The sequence below is a fragment of the Aythya marila genome (assembly GCF_965140915.1).
Source record: "Aythya marila genome assembly, chromosome: 2".
Classification (NCBI taxonomy): domain Eukaryota; kingdom Metazoa; phylum Chordata; class Aves; order Anseriformes; family Anatidae; genus Aythya; species Aythya marila.
Window position 1 is genome coordinate 133352710 of NC_139043.1, and position 22748 is coordinate 133375457.

Below are 22748 nucleotides of genomic sequence, written 5' to 3' on the forward strand. Positions count from 1 at the left end.
ATGAACACATAGCACATAACCACTGCTGCCACAGAGATTTCTTTTCCAAAGCTTAATTACTCTCTGGTTATGTTCATGAGAGCTTTAAATATTTCTGAGGGGCCTTGGTAACTGTATATTTTTACCACAAAGTTGCTTTTTGATTAGAAAGTATCTGGTCTATTAGGCTCAAAATCCTCAGAGTTTTTATTTTATTTTATTTTATTTTATTTTATTTTATTTTATTTTATTTTATTTTATTTTATTTTATTTTATTTTATTTTATTTTATTTTATTTTATTTTATTTTATTTTATTTTATTTTATTTTATTTTTTTCTGTTAAAGGTTAAGTTAGCTTTGATATAAAATTTGATAATATTTTATTTTATTTATTTATTTTTAGGCTATCTGCCCCTCTCTTTCATGTCCTCAAGGAAGGGAGCTGCAGGCTTCCATGGCATTTTCCTCAGCCTGGAGAGGAAAAAAAAGTTTTTTTTTTTGCAAAAAGTTTACTTTTTTGCAAAAAGTGAACTTTTGGTTTATTGTGGAGCCTGTTGTTTATCATTACTGTGGTGATGAGAACCTGCTCTCAGTGGTGTCCCAGACACCTACAGGACTTAAAGATGATGCTAGCACCATAAGGAGCATGTAGTCAAGAGCTGATGGAAGAATTATATATAGATGAAAATCACAGAGAAGCTCAAAGAAGACAAACCATTGATTTTTACATTTTAGATAGCTATATGGCATTCTCGTGGTTATGTTTTTACAGCAGTAGACCTTGTTTTGTTTGCTTCAAACAAGCTCCCTCAGGCATGGTAAGAGGCTGAGGTCCACAATGACACAGCGGCTGTACAGCCATGCTGAGCAGAGCAGGGTAAAGTGGAGACACCCGAGTCAGTGCCCGTCAGCACTGATACGTGCAGGCGTCTTGGGGTGGCCCTGAAAATAATATTGCTGTGTTAGCCTGCCTCCACGCCAACACTAAAGAGGATTACTTTTTGTTATGCTATACTGCTTCCACCTCTGGACTAAGATTTTTTCCCATTCGCTTGGGAGTCTTTGAGCCATGCTCTGCTGAATGGGGTAGACAGAGTAAAATTTCCCTCTATTGAAAGAGCACCACTATGCAAAACAGCAGTGAAGTGGAACACAAGTGTGCATAGCCTCCAGGACAGTTGGCTGTGGAGAATGAATAATCTGAGCTTGTTCTGGAAGGAACTGCTGTTTCTTTGTCCCACCAGGAGCACAATCAGCATCCTTAAGACCTTTTCTCCAGTAAACCCGTGTTTCGGTCTCAGGCTTCTTTCTTCATAGTCAAAATTGCTTTGTTTCTTTCTAATTATCTTCATATAAAGATTGAAACAGATGGATAAAATTCATCCTCTTTGTTGATTCCAAAGACCTCAGTTGAGCGGTAATATGAGACCAGCCTGTATTTAGAAAGCTGATATGGTTCAAGTTTGAGGACCTAAATGATGGTTCAAGATATGCACCATGTAACAGGAGAGCTGGGGGGAGAGCACAAGTTACACTCCCAGCGGAAGCAGGGTATTTAGCACAGCATGGAGGCACACTCCATCAGGTGATTCAAAGGCATCTGCCCCCCTTGGATGCTGCCCCTGGCTCTTATTACGTCCAAACTGGGACCAGTCTGGGCTGTTTTTGCACCAGAAATGACCAAGACCTGCCTGGCACAGTTGCAGGGGCAACCAGGTTAATGAGACAGGGAGCAGCCCTGCGCTGGGTTGCAGACACACTGATTCACTCTTTCCAGCAGGTGATTTTTGCCAGTGCAGCTCCTTAGACCCTTGTTAGAAGTGAAAACGGCTTTGCCCATGGGCACATTCTCAAAGGAGAGCAGCTGTTTTCATAAAAAATGACAAAAAACTGTACCAATGAGACATTTTATCAGAATTCAAGCCAGATCCCCCCCTACCCTCTTGCCTAGCTCCCCCTGAAAATCTACTTGCAGGTGTTTCAAGAGGGAAAGTTGAGAGAAGGAAAAAAGCAAAGCTTAGCCAAAAGTAAGCATGACTAACAAATTACTCATAATTAAGGTTTGTTAATTGCATCGAACCCAATTAAACCTTTCCACATCTAAAATGGAATAACTTATGCTCACAGCCGAGCTGCATAGCTATTAGACGTTTTTGGTGACACTTGTCTGTTGATTTGCAGTTAGATAACTTCTTGGCTTGAAGCCATCCAGGACTGAGCTAAGAGACTTTTTGTACATGTGTTTGCAGCACATTTTCACAAAGGGTTGCCAGAGTTTGGCCCATGATGACTAGTGAGTGGATTTATTACATTATTATTTTAGATTGTTATATTATTATTATGCATGACTGACATCGTGAAATTCTTATGTTACAAAACTATGTAGAGTTAATATAAAACAGTAAGCCAGAGAGGCATTTTTCATAAAATTCCAAACTAAAGTGCAAATTTTATGTAACTGAAAAGTCATGACTTTATGTAGCATTTAGAATGAGAATACCTCCCCAAAACATGTTGCCTTAAAGTGGACCTAGCAGAAATCTTTCCCAAGATTGAAAAAAAAAGAATGCAGATGACCAAAAAATGATCATTTCCAAGTGTGTGTGCCTTTTCCCTTTTCAGTTCCAGCTGGGACCGCAACTGGAAATACCAAAATACCACAGAAATGTAGTTCTTGTGGTACTTCCAGCCCAGGCAGAAGCAGGAAGTATTAGAAATCTTCCAATAAATCATGTTTTCATGAGATTTCCAGCACAGTGTTGCAAGCTCGAGAAGTTTGGATAATAAACCCGGCTCTGCTTGTCCATCTGAATCAAACACCTCGCTCTCAGGGGACTTACCTTTATAGTCAGGGCCTGTTCTGTCTGAGATGCTGCTGATATTCCTTCTAAGCCATAACACATCTTCAGTTTCACATTAAGTCCAGCTATAAATTGGATTAAATCTTGTTATGAAAGACAGATTTAACTTGGGCCTTCCATTCATGTTAGCTGCAAGGCAGTGCTCTCTCCCAGGGCAAGGACAACTGCAAGACTCAGCAGTTTGAATGTCCATGACAGAAGAGCTGCAGCAGCCTGATCTTTGGGTATATACCTGTGTGTGGACAGGCGAGAAAGGGTATTGTACCAAGGAGAAGAAAAAATACAGATTTTCTTTAGTTTTCTACAGAAAAACTTCAACCAATGCTGGTCTGTTTGGCCCTAGCAGAAGACAGAGGACTTCTAAGCTGAGCTGGTGAATCAAAGAACTTGAAGCCCATAGGAAGGGTTGCACCTCTGATGGACCCTAAAAACTGCATCAAAGCTACCAAGCTCAACAACAGCTTCTCCTCCTGAGCAGAACAACATGTTGGGCACTGGGTTGTGTGGCTGGCTGATCAGATGAGGAGTGCTCACCAGAGCAACCCAAGTAGGCCTATAGCAGGGTGTAGTACCAGGCAGTTTTCTGTCCTTTCAGTTCTGAGCTTTGCTGGAACCTCTATAAGGAGTCAAGTCAGTGCGATCACACCAAAAGAGTTTCATTTCAAGACTCAATATTTGCATTCTCTTCTGAGGCTGAGCATGCCACCAGTTCTGCAGTGATCTGAAGACATCTCTCTGTATTCGGAAGACTACCGGTTAGAAGCAGTAGTTACTGGCAAACATTTCTTTGCTCAATACAGCATAAGTGGGATGAACCCACAGCGTATCATACAGAATCACAGAATATCCAAGTTGGAAGGGACCCACAAGGATCTTTGAGTCCAACTCCTGGCTCCACACAGAACCACCAAAAAACTAGCCCGTGTCTCTGATAGAGTTGTCCAAACGCTTCTTGAACACCAGCAGGCTCGGTGCTGTGCCCACTGCTCTGGGGAGCCGGTCCCAGTGCCCAACCACCCTCTGGGTGCAGACCCTTTCCCTAACCCCCAGCCTGACCCTCCCCTGTCCCAGCTCCATGCCGTTCCCTCGGGTCCTGTCGCTGTCCCCAGAGAGCAGAGCTCAGCGCCTGCCCCTCCGCTCCCCTCGTGAGGGAGCTTCAGGCCACCATGAGGCCTCCCCTCAGCTTGTGACCACTTCTGCAGCAAGGATGAAAGGGTTATACCATAAGGTGGGCTTGTTCCTCCCACATTCCCTTCTTGCTGCCATTGAACACGTGTGACTGAACATGAGATGGCTGTGGGAGAGCTGCTCTTGTGTGGCTAACCTCCCAGGTCATGTGTACCAGAGGGAAGAAGGAGGGCACAGCACCTCCTAGCACTTCAGCTGTGGATTCAGTGTCTGCCGGAGGAGGCGGCTGGAGGCACCCCATTCACCTTCTTTTGTGCAGCTTTTCTGGGCAGCTGTCATCTCTGCTTTCTGCGTGCTGCACTCTTACATTTCCCAATCCCCTGGTGCCTGCAGACACAGGCTGTTATTCTGTTCGGTGCAGACTGTCACAGAGGGAAACATGTGTTCATGCAGAAACATTGCTTTTCCTCTACTTTTGTTCCCCTCATTTAAAATATGAATATATCTGCTTGCTCTTTTGTATGGAAAAAAAAAAAAAAAGAAAGAAAAAAAAAGAAAAAAAAAAAGAAAAAAGAAACACTAACTATTTCCTGAGCTGGAAGTCTGAAGAGACACAGGCCTTTGAAACATTTTCTTGGTGTGTGGGCAAAAACTAACAATAACTTTGTTATAACATACATGACTGATTCTGCTGATACTCAGATTGCAAACTGTTTTGGCTGCTTGTGCTCACAAATGCTTTGTCCATTTCTGGTTTCCTTTGCATTTAGTTTAAGATCTAGTGAGACTTTCTATTCATTTAAAAATAAAACCCAAAGCCTTTTTGCTGACCATATGAATTTCTTCAAGAGCACAAATGCACACGCACACACACACACACATATATATAGGTTATGAAAGAAATATTTTTTATAGTGTTGCCTGTATGGACAATAAAATGCCCACTAAATATAGTTAATATTAGAAGTTCCCATAATACATCTTAGGTTTCAGGAATTTAGAACCTGGCTATAAACAGCGATTTTTGATACCCAAAAGAATATAATTTTTCCTTAAAAAATAAAAAGAGGAAAAGAATACTATGTGTTAAACTGGTCATTGATTTTCCCTCAAACAGGAAGTCTTTCTGTAAATGTTGGGTACAACGATGTGTTTATTACTTTTGAATCACTGCTGTGGTTTGTAACTCCCCCTCTGTCTTTCAAAAACAGCGATGTGTTCTGTGATGCATTGTGTGCTCTTCCTCTTAAAAAGTAAAATTGGAAAAAGCAGACTTCATGTTAAAACTGGGGAGAGAGAATTTTTTTTGAAGAAAACGATTTGGGGTTAGCTGACTGTATTATAAAATCTTGTGATGAGCAGATTGGTCTTGAGATGAGCAAATATAAAGACCCATTATTGTTTCTGCAGGTACAAGCAGGTTTGTCAGAAAGTCCACCAGCAATGGCAACAACCCAGCTCCTGCTGCTTGCTGGAAACAAAATTAAGTGATGTTACCTGCATCTGCTTTGCAAATAGGCTGAAGGCACATTGACTTGGTAAGACACGATGGTTTAAGATGGGATTGCCCAGGTGCTTGAAACATATAGCAATTGCCTATCTTCTGAAAAATGATGACATGCTCTGGTGGTGAGAGCTGTGGCAGGCACTGAGACCAGTGCTCTGGACAGCGATGCAAGTGCTCTTGGGAGGCATCACCTGGGCAAAGCCTCTGGCTTTGTCTGCATCATCTAGGAAAAAGAGCGATGACAGAAGGTAAATACCATCCAGCAAGGCCTGGGTGGCCTGTGCCACAGCAGTTTAATAGCTGACAGTTGCTCCCCAGCAAGCAGCAATTTTGGAGAAGCATCTGTAGCTCAGGAGCTGGTTGTCATCACTGGAATTACTTAACAGCCACCACAGAGCAGCAGTCAGCAGGGCTGTGCTGCTAGCTGCAGATGGGGTCTTCTCCCCAGGTCTGGTCACAGGCGTGGGAAGGTTGTGCCTCACGTTTAAGCAGGCAAATTTGGCTTCTTTCTTTCTTAATAAGGTGACTGATTAAACCTGAGATTTCTGGGGAACCAAAGGATAATTGCAAAACAAAACAGGGGACTTCCTGTCCTCTGTATATTTCTGTACTTTTTCAAGTTACTTTTTGGAATAAAATGATTTGGACCTGTCTTTCAGTCTTTTCTTCTTACTTTTATAGGCAAACTGGGGAAAGGTTTACTGGAATCACTCATCTGCCTTCCAGAACGTTACAGTGGGATAAGGATGATGCTGAAGATCAGTACTCTTTACAGGTTGGCAAACTGCTCTTTTGCAAGATCCGTGCTTAAGGCTGTTCAACTTGGGATGTCTGCCTGTTCCCATTTAGGGGCCTTTGGGGAAATCATCTAAGAGATGTGTGAGAAATTTATGTTGTGTTGGTTTACAGATTTTTTATGGCAGTTTATGCTCTAGGATCTTGAACTCTCATCTGATTTTACATCACTCAGTGTGGAGGAATATGATCACAAAGCCATAGAGAAAATTTTCAGATCTGTCCAAGTAACTGCAAAAAATATGAGAAGTCAGTTTTAAAATGAAGCTCAATCTTTATTTGAAAGAGGTGAAAGACAGGTTTATCATCTACTTCTGAAGAGTTAGTGTCTCTAAAGGTGTGTGGTATATTATGAAAAACCTCTTGGTGTTGCTATTGGAGGTGGGAGAGCAGGAAAATTTCAAAAGAAATGTTTACAAATAAAGTTCTGGTCATGCTGATTTCAACAGAAGGCCAAGTAAGCTGAAATGTTTGAGCTAGAGGGGTTCAGGGGATTACGTAGTGGGAGACAAGCAGTCTGGAGAGACAAAGTTATCAGGACAGAGAAAAGGCTATATTGTCTACAAGTGGATGAAGTTACTGCAAGAGAAGGCATAGCAGAGGACCTTTGCTACCAATCACAGGCAAGTGGTGTGGAGCTGGATTTTCCAATAAAGCCATGGACAGGTTCATTAGTTGTGTAGGAGACTGAGAAGGCACGCTCATAAAACTTGCAGAAGCTGGACACTGCACAGTGGGAAATTTTCCTAGATTCATAAAATCATAGAATGGCTTGCGTTGGAAGTTCCAACCACCCATCTAGTTCCAACCCCCCTGCCATGGGCAGGGACACCACCCACTAGATCAAGGTTGCTCAAAGCCCCATCCAACCTGGCCTTGAAACACCTCCAGGGATGGGGCATCCACAGCTTCTCTGGGCAGCCTGTGCCAGGGCCTCACCACCCTCTGAGTGAAGAATGTCCTCCAAACGTCTAATCTAAACCTACCCTTTCTTAGTTTAAAACCATTCCCCCATGTCCTATCATTATCTGCCCAATCAAAAGGATGCTCTCCATTTTTTTATAAGCCCCATTTAGGTAATGAGGTCCCACTGACCATGCACAACTCCCTCAGCCTGTCTTCATAGGAGGGGTGCTTCATCCCTCTGATCAACTTCGTGAATGACAGCAGAACAGACCTGGGAAGAGAAAATAAGGAACTGCTCTTGAGTCTGCAGTTAAAGGCAGTTGAAGAAGGTCTGTTTGAAAGTCCACCAGCAGTGGAGAACAACAAGCTCCTGCTGCTTTAAGGAATTTGTCTTCTCTCAAAAGAAAATTGAAACACAGAAACACATTTTTGCACTCCCTCAACCACATCAACAAGAACGGCAGAGCCATGTCTTCAATGATCCCTTCAGAAATTGTCTTCTGCCAATTAAGTCCACTTATAATCCCACCCAAATACCACTGTAATTGTTGCTGTGAAAAAGCTGAGACAAGTGGAGGTGGGCTCTGCACAATGAGATGTGAGATTTGGTGTGTTACCCCTACCCACAAATAAACGCGTCGGTTGCATGCTGTAGTTCCTGTGGTCTGCCTGTTGCTCTTGTGAATATTAATGGCCTTTAATGCAAGGATAAACATATACCCAGAGTTATAACTACGGAATAAAACCTCACAGTCTTCCAGCCAGTATTGTGATGGCATAATTAGAAAGTCCTTTCAAATATGACCTTTTGACTACTGATGCCATCCTGTAACTTTCACAAAAGTGACTGTGTCAACTGCATCACATGGCTGAAGTTAGACTGATTTTCAGCCATGTGATGCTATTTTATCACCCTCAGGACAAAGGTTAAGCCCTCCCTTTCTTTTCTCTGTTAGTCCCCACTTTCTTTGGTCCTCTTACTTTGATACTGCTAAAATTCCTGATGACCACAGAGTTAAGAGTTTTTATAATCCACTGTGCGCTTCCCTGATGAAGAACCCCGCTATTGTGCTGCATGTAACAGAAATACCTTCACACAATGAAGCAATCATTCTTCCCCGGCAGGGTCTGAATGTCTTGATTCTCATCCCGCAGCAGGTTTGGCAGGGAACAAATTCCCCAGCTTGCAAAGGGCAATGGCCAGCATAATCTTTCTGCATTTTAAAACATTCTTTAATGTTAGGCTCTCTGCATTCAAATGGTAACTTTAGCTGACACAGAGTTTTGTAGAATATTTGAACTACAGCCTGTTGAAACTCTACTCCACTGCATTTGTGAATATTTTTATTACAGTATAAATGTGTTATTTTTCCTTTATTTTATTATGGTACAAACATATTTTTAATACTTGCTCTGTGGATTATTTGGAGGCTGCAGCTTCATATTTTTCTTATTGGAAGCTTGGTACAAATTGGGCAATGCTGAGGTAAAGGCTCAGAGTTTTAAAAATCAACTTAATTCAGTCTCTGGAGGATAAATGAAATGCAGTTCTCTAAGAGATATTATTTGATGGTGTAACTAAGTAAATGGACAAGTGTTGGATGTATGCTTGGAGTAAAGAGAATTTACTGAAGTTGAGAATTTCTCCTGTATGTTTTTCATGGTAGGTTTTAAGATTACAAATGAATACTTCCAGTGTCCTTCTAAATGAAATCCAATATAAAATGAATAACATTTTTGTTGTAGAAAAGGTATGAAGGAGGTCAGGTTTAAAATCTGAGTTTTAAATATTCTCCTTCATTCCAGCTCTGGAGAGCAAACAAGAAAAACCAAGAGCAAAACCCAACACTAACAACAGCTATCCCAAACCCGGGCAGACGCTACGTGAAAATTCAATAATAAAACAGGAATTGCGATGGCCCTGTTTGCTATTTGGGATATGCACTTGCCGGGCTGGATGCCCACCTGGGCAAGAGGGACATGATGGTGTTGCTGCATGGCTCTGCTAATGCTGATCCAGACCAACTCTGGGGGACCGTGTGGGCTCAGGGGCAGGGATGGACCCTGGGCATTTTTCCCTGGTCCTGCATCACACAACATCCCCAGCTCCATAATCCCCTTTTATTCATTGCTGGGGCTGGCATGGGAGTGGGATGTGGGCAAGGGGAGATGCACAGTGGCCTGTGAGGGTTGGCATTGAAGGGAGGTAGCAGGGCTGGATCCAGTGCCTGCTGGACACTATCCTGTCCTGGTGTTGGGATGTGGTGTAGTGACTTCTCCTGGCTCATGGCTGTGTCACTCGCAGTGGGGTCTAGTTCATAACATCTCAGGCATGTGATTCACACAAGTGTAAGGGCCACTGGATACAATTACACATTTATTTTTACCTACCACTAAGGGAATTTCCATTCAGCACTATACGAGCTGGTTGCCCTTGCTCTGTACTATTTCATCAGTATTTTTCCTGACAATTCACGTCTAAGAAACACAAGACACAGAGAGACTTAATGTTATGTGAAAGGATTTTCCTAGGGTAACTGTATTCAGTCTTTGCTCAAACTGAACGAATAACTTTGATCTGTCAACTGTGAAAAGTAAACTGGGTGCGACCTTCCGTCATCGGCTAATCGTCTCACTTAATGACATCTGTTAACTTTGTTCTGATATTAGATCATGGTCTTTCTTTGTACTGTCAAGATTTTTCATCCAAGGTCTAATTATTTCACTTTATGTGTATACGGATATCTTGGGAGTCAGTTGCACTTAGTACGAAGATCATTTTTTCTGTTTTGAATTTCCACAACTGATCACGGCATTCAGGTAGACGTGGCCTTTCAACTAATAAAACACATCAGCTCAAAGTGCAGCACTGTATCTTCCTTGCCTCCCTCCCTTTCCCCTCCTCATTTTCTTTTAGGCACCATATTTATTTTTATTCTTAATCGAGAGAGAAGGAGGAAAAGGGAGAATTGTTTCTGTCCCAGTCGAGTTGAGTAACTCAGAACAGTTGATTGATGTGAATCATTATACAGATATGAACCATACTGCAGGAAAGAATAAGAAAATGATGGTTTTCATGCAGTCCTTCTGTTCCCCTCCCTTTCTATGGTTTTTATCTTTTAATAGTGGTAAATGCCTCAGTAGATGGTGTTTTTGGGGATTAATGGCCATTTGGGGTTAATGCCCTAAGGCCCTCTGTCCATCAGCTCTTTCCAAACAGTGATTAATCTCCAGGGGAATGCATGTGCCCTGATCACCACTGCTGATAATGCTCATCCTTATAGTATAGATCAAAACGTGTAGACTTATTGTAGTAATGGCCATGTCCTCGCCTCCCAGGCTGTGTTCAGGTCAGCCAGCCACAGGTTAAGCCTCCAGTGTCGTCTGGTCGTGTTCAGTTCAACAACCGTTTTCCATAAGGTTTGTCTGTTGGGTCCCAATCCACTTGGACTCCAATTTCTACCACAAGTAGAAATCCAGTGTTTTGAGAGCATTCTTTTCTCCTCTACTAAACTCCAGGGAAAATTTCTCCTGGAGCAGTGGTCCTCTCTCTCCATCCTCTGCAGCAGCAATGGAAGTGGTGGCACCACCATGGGGTGTGATGGTGAGGAGGGGGGTTGGTTAAGCAGGGTGAGGGGGAACTGGATGAACGGATAGCAGAAGCATTGCACCACCCTGAGTTCAATGCTTGTTTTCTTTTTCTGCAGTGTTGACTTTTGTTGACTAGCACTTGGCTACTGTGATGTACATGTCGTTCTCTGCCAGGTGGCAGAAAAGTCAATTAAGTGAATTGCATCGTCCATAGAAGACCAGCACCTGTCAGTAACTCCACCCATGCTGTGTGTTTGACCAGGTGAGAAGGTCTAGAATTGTTCAGGTGCTTTCCTGTGTATCACTAAGGTTTACAAAGTACATAATGCCACAAAAGCAGTTACAGGACCCTCTCAGGCTGGCCAGATGCATGGCTCTGCTGTATGTTTTTTTTTTTTTTTTTTTGTTATATTTCCTAGTATCTTGTCTGGTCTAGTTTTCAGTTTTTGAAGCATTTTACCCTGCATCACTTCCTTTGAGAGATTGTTTCATAGTTTAATAGTCCTAACTGAGATCCAGTCTCATTTCAGTCAACATTTCATGTGTTTGGGGTAGGAGTATTTACTTAATGTCTGGTTGTAAATAATACTCAAAGATTAGGAAAAATGAAAGGAAGGTAGCAAGATTGTTGCATGCAAAGACTTTAATTTCCATGAGAGTTTAAAATAAATATTTCCGCACACTCCTGTCTCTTTAAAAACATATTTCACACTGAGAAGTAGTAAAAGATAAAAACAAATGGCCATATTTTCTACTTTTGTCCCTATATGTGAGTGAGTGTAATGTGTTCATGTTGCATCTAATCTCCCTCCAAGCAGCCCTTTGAATTGTTGTCTGGGTTTTCAGCATGCATTCTTTGTACTTTAAAAAAAATATTGGGCCTGGTGGCTCTGCTGTTCACTGATAAGCTGTTGCAAGTGAATGTTGCCACAATTAGTTCTTTATGGTCAGTTAAAAGTATGTAAATTTGTGCAAGTATTTGATTTAAATTTCAGGGATTTTTTTTTTTTTTAATTTATAGCCATTGCAAATGTTATTTTTGTTTTCATTTTTAACTCTTGCTAGAACTTTTAAATGCAATGCAATGGTTACTTAATAACAACTTCTCTAAAATAATTGATGTTCTGTTACACTTACATACTCCTTTATTAGACATATATACAGCTTTTCTCCATTTACCAAGTTTATTTCTTTTTATTCAATCCTTCAGTAATTATGAAGGGCTACCATAGAATTAACAGAAGTCTGAAATCACTGATCACTTCTAAATGTATTCCCAAATCTAGTATGAAAGCACTGAGGCTATTCATATAATTCTTAATGAATTCCAGCCGCTCTTGCTGACAATAAGAGAAAATGCAAAGCCATTAGCAACTTGCCAGAACAGTGGAGTAATAGCCAGTCAGGGCTATTGGGAGCTATGGGTCTATTTGGAAGCAAATGGTTATTTCACCAGGGAAGTAAAACAAGCTGCACAGATTTTCTCTCTCTCTCTCTTTTTTTTTTTTTTTTTAATTATTTTTTCCTCTGCCTTTTCTTTTCTTTTTTCTTCCTTTTCTGTCCCTCTTTCCTCCTGGACGTATTTGCAAAAGAAGGCCAGGAAATCAGTCATGTAGAGGTATCACCCACATATCTAATCATAGAAGGCCATCACTGTGGCATAAGTAGGTAAGTCTTGTTCTCACAGCCTGTTACCAAGTGCACTTTTCCTTGCTCCATTAATAAAAACATTCACTATTCTTGGAAAAAAAAATAATCCAATGTTAAACAATCATTCTGAATTACAATGAATACTGACTTTCCTAGGGGAACACATTTAAAAAGGAGATGAAACTTGCAGCCTTATTTTGCTTTTAACCATTTTACCTGGTTTACATGTTTATGCAGCTGTTCTGACCCATCCACTTTGGGGCTGTCCTTCTTTAAACGTCCTGTTTGAAATCATGGGAACACCGCTGAGCTGGATATTGGTGGGAGCTGCCTGTTGAAAGGAGATCTGTCACCATCACTAGATCAGGGCAGACCTGATCAGAAACCCTCTAATTACAGTCCATTGCTAGGTATGTGTTACAGTACTGCGTCTCCCTCTTGGTGAATAAAATGTCACTGCAATTTTTCAAGGTCTCATTCTGCTTAATATTTTTGGTTTGTACGTATTCAGGTCAATATGAGTCAAGCTGACCCTTTCTAACTGCCAGAAACAGCACATGGGCACCTGGCTGGAAACATTTGGAAAGCTTCTGCATCCACTCTTAGAAGAACATTTGGCATGAGGAGGCAGGAACACAAGAAGAACCACACTGGATTTGACCACAGGGCCAGCATCCATCAATGGCTTCAGTTAATGTTTTGGGGAGAGTGGAAGAAGAGGGTATACATAAAGTTGCTGGGGTTGGAAAAGGAATTCAGATGCTTCCCTGTCTGCAAAATAGGAGAAAATCACTCATTATCAATAACACAAACAGAAATACCTAAGACTACTCTCAAGACAAATAAATTGTATGTATGTATGGGAGCCACAAATGAAATTTCATGAAGGCAAGGTCTGGAAAATAAGAAAAAAAAAGGAAAGGAGAAGAAAGATAACATAACCATTAATTTTATTGTCTAAAAAGAAAGACTAAACAAAACCAACCAAAAAAACCAAACCAAAACAAAACAACAACAACAACAAACAACAACAAAAAACAATCAATCAAACAAACAAACAAAAAAAACCAGTTCCCGAGCTCTCACCTATTCAATGAGTTATTCAATGAGAATCTCTGTGTGGGTGGATTCTTCTGGACTTCTCATCTGTGGACACAAAGACATGAAAGTTTCCATATGTCACCTTGACAGGGAGCATCCTTACTATGTCCTGGAGAGTTGGTTCATAGGAAAAACCAATACCTGTCTGCTACCCAGGAACACAGATCTTGTCTTGGACATCTTTTTCTCAAGGGGCAAAATATGAAAATTTCCCTATTATATATCTCCCTCATAACAAAGTAGGTAAAATGTCGGGAGACATGGTCATCTAAACACAACCTTGTCTTGACAGAAAGTGCTGAAAGAGTAGCAGTCATGAGGGTCCAAAACAGCTCAGGTGTCTTGGATGATGTGATGACCACATGGAACACAAAACTGGAGCTTAGGACCATCATGGGGGAGAGGCAGGGACTCTGACTAAACCCTTGAAGAAGTTCTCTTTAGAGAAAGATGAGATAATATGATGAAACCTTCTATTTGAAGATATTAAGCAGAAATGGCAGTCATGTGCACCCTTATGAAACTGATAATTTTGATCTGTTTTGGCTTAAAGTGCAAGGAAATGATGGCATGAGAAAGCTACAACATTAATTCTATGCCAAAAAGCAAACCTGGTCTGCTAGGTCAGGCAGATGTGACAAGTAGAGTTCCTGCTGCTGAATATTATACTCATGACCTGGGGAAATAAAGGTTCGCTTCAGTTCCAAGAGGTATCAAACATGCAAATCATGAATCAAGAAAATGAGACTCACATGGGATACCTGACTTAAACTTTGTGAATTCTCTTTCAAATTCCCAGTGAATTCAGGCTATTCTTTAACGCCATCCTTCCTATTTAGTCTTTACAGATCTCTTTGTTATTCTGTTGTAGTTTCCCCTTCCCCTTCCCCTTCCCCTTCACCTTCCCCCTCCCCTTCCCCTTCCTCTTCCTTCTTTCTCCTTTTTCTTTTTCTTTTTCTTTTTCTTTTTCTTTTTCTTTTTCTTTTTCTTTTTCTTTTTCTTTTTCTTTTTCTTTTTCTTTTTCTTTTTCTTTTTCTTTTTCTTTTTCTTTTTCTTTTTCTTTTTCTTTTTCTTTTTCTTTTTCTTTTTCTTTTTCTTTTTCTTTTTCTTTTTCTTTTTCTTTTTCTTTTTCTTTTTCTTTTTCTTTTTCTTTTTCTTCTTTTTCTTTTTCTTTTTCTTTTTCTTTTTTTCTTTTTCTTTTTCCTTTTCTTTTTTTTCTTTTTCTTTTTCCTTTTCTTTTTTTTTTTTTCTTTTTTCTTTTTCTTTTTCTTTTTCTTTTTCTTTTTCTTTTTCTTTTTCTTTTTCTTTTTCTTTTTCTTTTTCTTTTTCTTTTTCTTTTTCTTTTTCTTTTTCTTTTTCTTTTTCTTTTTCTTTTTCTTTTTCTTTTTCTTTTTCTTTTTCTTTTTCTTCCTCTATCCCCCCCCCCCCCCCCCTTTATTCCATGCTGTTGTGTACAGCCTTTTATTTCTTACTCTTTGGTTTTGGATTTGTCTACAGACACCTTAGAAAATTTTTGTGAGCTCTCTTATTACTTTCTGGGGAGTTGGTCTGATTTCCTGAGTTTGTTCTTGAAGATTTGTTGTTCTTCCCTGTCTCACCTCTTCTCCTTTGGCCTAATATGATCCTTTTCTGCTTTTTAATGGTTTTAATTCCTGATGCAGTCTGCATGGCTTGTTTTTGGCCATATCTTTCTTGTCTTCTGGCTTTTGTCTGTTCTTTCTGTTGAATTCCATGGGATTATGTGCTTTGAGCAAACAGAACAGACCAAGTTCTGCCTGTTTTTGCTTCTTCCAATGCTGGGTCTCAGCTCTCTCTCACCGTCCTCAATACTTCAGAATTCTGGTAACTGGGCAGGTGCCTGTATCTGCCTCATTTACAAAGTGAACTGTAAGGGCATATTAAACTATTCTACAATGTTAATTAGAAGTAAACAATCTCAGTCTACAAAACCATTATTTTTTTCTTTTAGTGAGTTCACCTAATCCAAATACAACTCATGAAATATCATCACTCTAAAATTGCTGTTTTTCAATTTTGTGTTTTATGACTTTAACATTACTTCAAAAATTGTGTAAGATGGTTGGAATTATTTTAAGTCCTCAACCATCCTACAGAATTCAGAAGAGGGAAATTTTTAGCTTTTTAACTCCATAAGCATAGAGTCTTTAGAGATGTTATCTAAAATACAGGTATGAGCTCAGATGAGAGGCTCATTTGGGCTTCACATTGCCCTTTGATTTCAAAGTGCACCAAAGTTGCTCAAAATGGTGAAGGAGTGAGTTCTTGCACTGTATTTCTGGTTCATCCTGGTAAATAGTTAATTGTTCTTACGGAGATAATGCATTATTTTTGGTGGGTTTGGGTGGGAATGTGTTCCTTTCCCACTTGTGTTTAACTCTCCTCACTCCTGAGGCTGTCCAGGTGTGAGTCTGTAATCCCAACTCAGATGGTATCTCTGGTTCCTCCTCTAGTGGATGATGGGTACCATACTTAAAAATTAGAAATAAATAAAAAAAAAAAAATCATATAAATATATTATGAAGCAGGAGAGAGGGTTTCTAGAGGGTCTGTTCTGCTGCACCCAGGTTGCTTTTCTGTCCTACACACTTCTTTGTTTGAATGGGGTAAAGCGCACGTAGGTAAATAGTGGACATGCTCTGAGATGTACTTGACTGAAGGAATTGATTTCAATCTCAGCAGCACAGCTGTAACCTTGGCCTAAAGCCACCGACTTGAAAGAAGTGCCCCCATGTACTGGAGTAGAGTATGGCCAAGTACTTCATGACCGGTCTCACGTGAATTGCAAAGGAACTGATCTCTTGGTGCTGAGGTTTCTTTCATGTTAAGCCAGTGTCTAAAAGGATCCATTATCTCTGCTGAAACAATTAAAGGAGCTTTGCCATGTTCTGAAAAGGTGAATTAACCCTTGAGCAGCTGGGCCTGACCCTAAGTGTCACCCAAGTACTCCAGAAGCTAGGTACTCTGGCTGCAGGTGCCTGGGAAGCAAAACCTTCCCCAGCGAGAAGGAATTGCTGACAAGTGAGGAGATATTGTAGCTTCCTCCAGCCTTGCACCAGGATGGGAGGGCACATAGCAGAGCCTGTCTCACTGTCCTGGCTCTCCTGGGCTGCCAGAGCCACTGCTCTACAGGGATGTTAGCATAGCTCATGTATAAGTGGCATTGCCATCACCAAATGCCTCCAATGGGCTTTTCTGTACCAAAAACATCCTGAGTCAGGAGTAAGGGAAAGCTGAAGAAGTTATAACCTTCCACTCATGCTGCTGATGGTGTCACTGTTAGCAAACTCCTCATCATGGAGAAAACTGGACAGGCTAAACTACTGTGGTCAGGTGCTGCCAACGGGCTGCCACATTTGCTGCATCTTGTGCTACCAGCACTGCTTCACCAGCCCATCTTGCTCACTTTGCTGAAGATCTGTAGGGGACGGCAGGGAACCTTGCTGGAGGTGAGCTCACTGGGAGGTGGCTCAGGGTTGGAGGCAGAAAAGCCAGTCTTGGCAAGATGTTCTGTGAAACACATTGTTCATCAGGAGCTTTTCTCCCTGAGGTGGGTAGGGTGCTGTGAAAGAAATAATTTGTAAGCCACCCTGATATTTGGTGAAAAATACAACCAAATTCCTGCCAAGATCACCCTTTTCTGTTGAGGTGACCTATTTCTCTTCCCCTCCATGTAGAATATGAAGACAATTTCTACATGTAGTGTTTTCTGCTGAACTAGAAGACTTTGTTCTTCAGCTCTTCTGCTTTCTTCTCTTTCATCACCTATTTGGTGTTGAGGGAGAAGCTGAGGTAGGTTTAAACACACCACCTGGTAGCATCCTTAAATGTTGCTGCATATCCTCTTTCTGCTTTTGAATGTCAGCATTGACTTGGCTTATGCTGAGTTGCTGGTCCTGGTATTTCCTCGGACTCAGCTGGGGGAGATTCTTACAGTGAGTTGTCATTTTTCATATCTTTTGGATCTGACTTTAGAGACAGTGAAAAGGGGGAATCCCTTTTCCCGTTTAGAATCCTCCCAGTTGTAACCTGATAGCAGCCCCGTGATACCACTCATAAGCATACTGTTTACAGAGGGATTTCACTTTGGCTTTCATGGTGCAAGGGGACAGAAATGGATGGGACTGAAATCCACCCAGTGAGCCTGGATGGGTCCCCAAAAGGGAGCTCTCTGTGGCACCAGAAAGCTGTCATAACTATGGATTCAGCTTTGTGCTCAAGCCCATGTTTCAACCTCAAAGACAGAAAAATGAATAGAATTGACTTTACATAGCTTGGTAAATAAAACCATTTGTGAACCATGAGATGATGCACTGGTGAGCTGAGAGGCATTGTAGGAAGGGTTCAGTTGCCTAAACATAGGCAACTCCTGCCACTTGCCATGGTCTGCAGTAATCCTGCTTGGCCTCTGGCCATGGGTTCTACCAGTCAACTCTGTTTTGAGGCTAGGGACAGCCTTTTTTTTAGAGTCCAGGTGAGACAAGGTGTGCTAACACCCTAGAACAAAAGGACATGAAGGTAAGAAGGCTCAGTGCCCCTCTTGGTACCCTCACAGCCGCTTAAAATCGATGCATTAACTTGGCACAACCTATTGCTGCTGGGCACATCACACTGCTTGAAGCCTCATGCTGCTTCTACTATAGGTTTGCATTCAAACAACACATAAATGTAAAGGAAAATCACCCCCAGGAAATTCCTGTCTTCTTGGGGAGAAATCCCTCCTTCTTTCTCCAGTCCTGAGCCCACCCCACTGTACATCATGTGGAGCACTCTCCAAGCATGGCTATAAGAGACTTGCTGGAAGGCACAATACCCACAGGCTCTTGGGAGGATCATTAGAAAGATCTGGTTATTAATTAACGTGTGATGAGATGGTTCAATGTCTAAAAGGCTTTCTTGTAACCTTCTCCTAGTGCTCGGGTTTAATGTTCCTCCTTACAACAGTCTCCATACATCTTCCGTAACGTGGTCAGATCAGTGCCTTGGAGGATTTTTATTTTTTTTTATTCTAGCTGCCAGACAGCTATAGACCAATTAATCTACAAGTATGCACATTTGGGGATGATATTCTCCAGTGACTCAGCAATGTAACAGATGGCAAAATATTTCATATTTATTTCCATTCCATTTCTATACTGGAAATGAACCCAGACATTTTATTTTTTTGACAGTCAGACAACATCTGTTGAGAACACTGTCAGCTGAATTACAACCTCTCTGGCAGGTAGTTGGACAGACAGCATGAATTAATTTCAGTTATCCTGTATGTGGTTAAAAGTCTTTCTCTACTACATTGTTTTCATTACAAGCGCTGGATTTATGTATGCTGACTAGCTTTACATTGTATCCCCGAGCATTTAAGTTTGGCCATATTACGATTCAGCGTGTTAAGGAAGATGCTGTGCATTAAGTTGCAATATCAATGGATTTATTTGCACTCCTTCCTTAGCCAAGCCCAATTAAATGAAGGGATATTTTGGAGGGGCCGGGCCAGTGGCTTGGAGGCAATGCACTCCACTGCCGTGGAAGGAGCTCAAGTGTGGGAGTGACTTTGCGGATTTAGTCCCAGGAGCTGGTGTAACCCAGACATATCTCAGTCTGAGATATCTGAGCCGAGCGAGAGGCTGCCAAGTGCTCTCTCTCCTGGTGCAAGCAGCATCCTAGACTTCTGGCAGCTCTCAAACAATTTTTTTTTTTCCTGGGGAAGCAGGTGTGGAAGCTGTGGCCTTCCATGGTGAGAGGATGAGGGGTTTGAGCACTGGAGGAAGCCTGGTCTGGGGGAAGGGATTTAGTGTTTTCTGCTGAAATAGAAGTTCCCTGAGCAGCAGAGCTAGCGATTTCCTCTAGGTTTGTTGTCCCGTGTCTCACATTCCTTAGCTTGATGCAGTAACCTCTATTCTTAAACATTACCCACGCTGCCAGCCTCCTCTACAACAGCACAATCTGTTCTCCCTCTGGTCCTATTCGCCTTCCACAGTGTTCTGAGCTCCCACAGGTTTGTGCTGTTGGGCACCAAGCACAATATCTAGTGCAGAGATGCATATGTATGCATTTTCTAGAGAGCACACGCCTGTGGACTGGCCAGCTGCTGCCAAACAGATTGAACAACAGCTGAGCCCGCTTTGCAGTTTCCATCAGACATTTCTGATTTTCAGCAAATATGTGTGAATATCCTCTAAGTTGTCTACTGTCTGCCAAATACAATTAGGATAAGCTGATGGATAGGACAGACAGGGTAAGCACAGTTGTGGAAAAGTAGGCTAAGAATCACAGTAAACAAGTGAATAATGAGGGAAATATTTGCAAGACGTTAAATTACTTTCTGTGTTTCTGTGTTATCCTTTATCTGACTTTATGCAACTTTGTCTTTGCAACAGGAGTTAGATGTTCTCTATTTGTTTGGTACTTTAAGTATTTTGCTCAGACAAACAAGTTACATCCCCTTACCCCTATGCATATTTGTATGTATGTATACATATGTGCTCAGAGAGGCAAAGGTATCCAAAACCCAACTGGATGTCTAACAGGGAGGGATATGTGACAGTGGCATGGCTAGTCACAGCCTCAGGTGAGGCGTGGTGAGTGTCACTGTGTATTCATGTATCCGTGGGCCAAGCAGAAGATAAAACGGCATGCAGGTGGCTTCTTTCATGGAGTGAAGCCAAGCCATTTGTATTTATCAGGAGATTAGTCTTCTGATAGAGACCACTCGTAGTTCAGAGGCTCGAGATGTCCTGCCTCGATCATTACCTGCTCTGTACTTGTGAGCTTCTGCCAAAGCTTGGAGGCACCTTGTGTTCTGCGTTACTCACTTATGCAAAAAATAATTACATTTACAATTAATCTTTTTTTTTTAAAGTCTCTTGGGAGGACTGTAGTTTGCTGCACAGTTACTACATGAAGGACCAGGTAGATGAAGAGACCTCTTTATGGATTCAAGACCTCAGTAACAGAACCATCCATGTTGCTTCCCAGTGGCTCCAAACGGGTCTGGTTCATCACTTGTGGGATCAACCAGTGTTTTAAGTTGGACCCTACGCCACAGGAGACCACAGAAATTACCACTTTTATTTAGAAAAAAGAGGCATTTTTTTGGTTCCTCTCTTCACTTTGTCTCATCTCACTTCACAAACAAACAAACAAACAAAAAGTGATTTCTAATTTTCTAATTGATAAACAGGAATTTCTTCAATTCTGGATGGAAACTGTGAATAAACAAACGTGTAATAAGGTACTGCCATCAAGAAAGCAACACTAAGCTCATGGAGGTTTAAGGCTTCTTTTTAAGAAGCCAAAAAATTCATGATGGCAATAAAATTCATCTGAACATCCCTCCATCACAACTATTTTTTGGGACTTCTTAAAATCAAAGTATGATGCAGTTAGGCTGGAGTTTCATTACTGTCTAATGAATCACATTCCTGTCTGATGTCCACAACCTGGCAAATTACTTCTTTTAATGAATCTGTTTTAACCTCTATTAATTGCTGAGGTGTTACTTGTGTGGAAAACATCTCAGAAACAAGGAAAAAAATTGGACTTAGATTTTATTCTAGGTGAGCAGTGTAACAGCCATTTGACTGTTGGTAATTACAGTTCTTTAAAGGTCCTTCTCTTTGCCATCTTATTATTAGTTTATGAAGCTTTTCACAGAATCACAGACCAGGGTTGCATTCCTCTTAAACAGAGAACACTCCACTGTTGAAATTCTGCAAATCAAGGAAACCCAATCAAGTTCAGGAATCTTTATGCTCCCCTCTTCTTCCCAAAAGACAGCTGAAATGAACTGAAGATGTCTTGCTGATCCAAAATAACCCAGGGCAAAATTTCCCTTCAAGGCTAACCCACATATCTTAAGGTGCAAGCCCACATCATGTCTTTAATAAATGTACCATTTCTTTTCTGCAGCCCTTGGGGAACACTGACCTATTGCAGGGAAAACAGGGTGACCACGGTATGGACCGAGTCCCATACATGCTGTGCTTAGAAGTGCATAATTGTAAACGTGTTTTTTTTTTTTTTTTTCCAAGTCTGTTGCAAAAAGTTGGAAACAAATAAATTAATATGAAAAAAGCCAATTATAATGTTGCTCTACCTCCTCTGGAAACTTAGATGGGAAAACTTAGGAATCAGAAGGATTTGGTAGCTGGAAAGAATGGGGTGCAGTCAATGCAACAACCAAAGTAAGTATCCCTAAAATAGCTATGAAAAAAAAACCTGTACAAAAAGGCTGCAGAACATGAAATCTAAGCTGAATCGGTCTGTTTAAACCAGTACGTTGCCTTCTGCAGGAAATCAGTAAAGCTAGAGGACTTAAAATCATGTAGATAGTGTCAACAAAAGTAACAGTGAAAAATAGTGTGGATCAAGAGAGACAAGTACAGATGTAGTAGCTAGGGTTTAGGGAGTTGCTGGAGACAAGTATTTCCTTTTAATTACCCTTCTCACAACTCTTAGGTAAAGCCAAAGCAAAGGAGTAATCTCAAGAGGAACATAGCTCTCTCTAAATGTGGCAGGTATTGAGCAAGCTTCCTTCTGTCTGCTGAGACTGTCAAAGCTCTTCTCACTGTAAAGTGTGAGTACCATCTCCTGTTTCTGTATTTATGTGAAGAAAACAAAAGGAAAAAAAAGCTTGGAAGTCACATGGGAAAGAGTTTCTTTTGTCTGTGGATCTTTTTGACAGAGGAAAGCTTTCTGGGCCAGCAAAAACTTAAAACTTTTCCTTGGTTAAACTAGACCTGGACTGTGCCGCTCCCAGGCCACTTGTAAGAAGATAGCAATTTCGTTGTTATACAGGAACTTGCATGGTCATGTACCACATTCTCTTTTTCTTTCTTATCCCTCTGTTATTAATATGGAGAGAGATAAATTCGATCTGTGTGTGAGATGCTGCACACTAGTAGGTGTCAGGCAACGCAAAGCAAAGGCACAAGGAAGGCCATAATGAAGACGAGAAGACACCACTGAGGTAAGATTTCTCAGATACGAAACCAAAATGTAAACAGAAACTAGTTTGACTTACATTCTTCCACTGACACTTAAATACAGTAAATTAGAGTTAATAAAATTGCAATTTGGAAGCAAATACCCAGTAAAAATAGTGGCTGAACATGGACAAGGGGGGAGCTGCTGAAGCAATGAATGAGTAAAATGAGTTTCTCTTGTCTTGCTTGTGGAAGCCTGCCAGGGAGGCTATGAACAAGACGCTTCT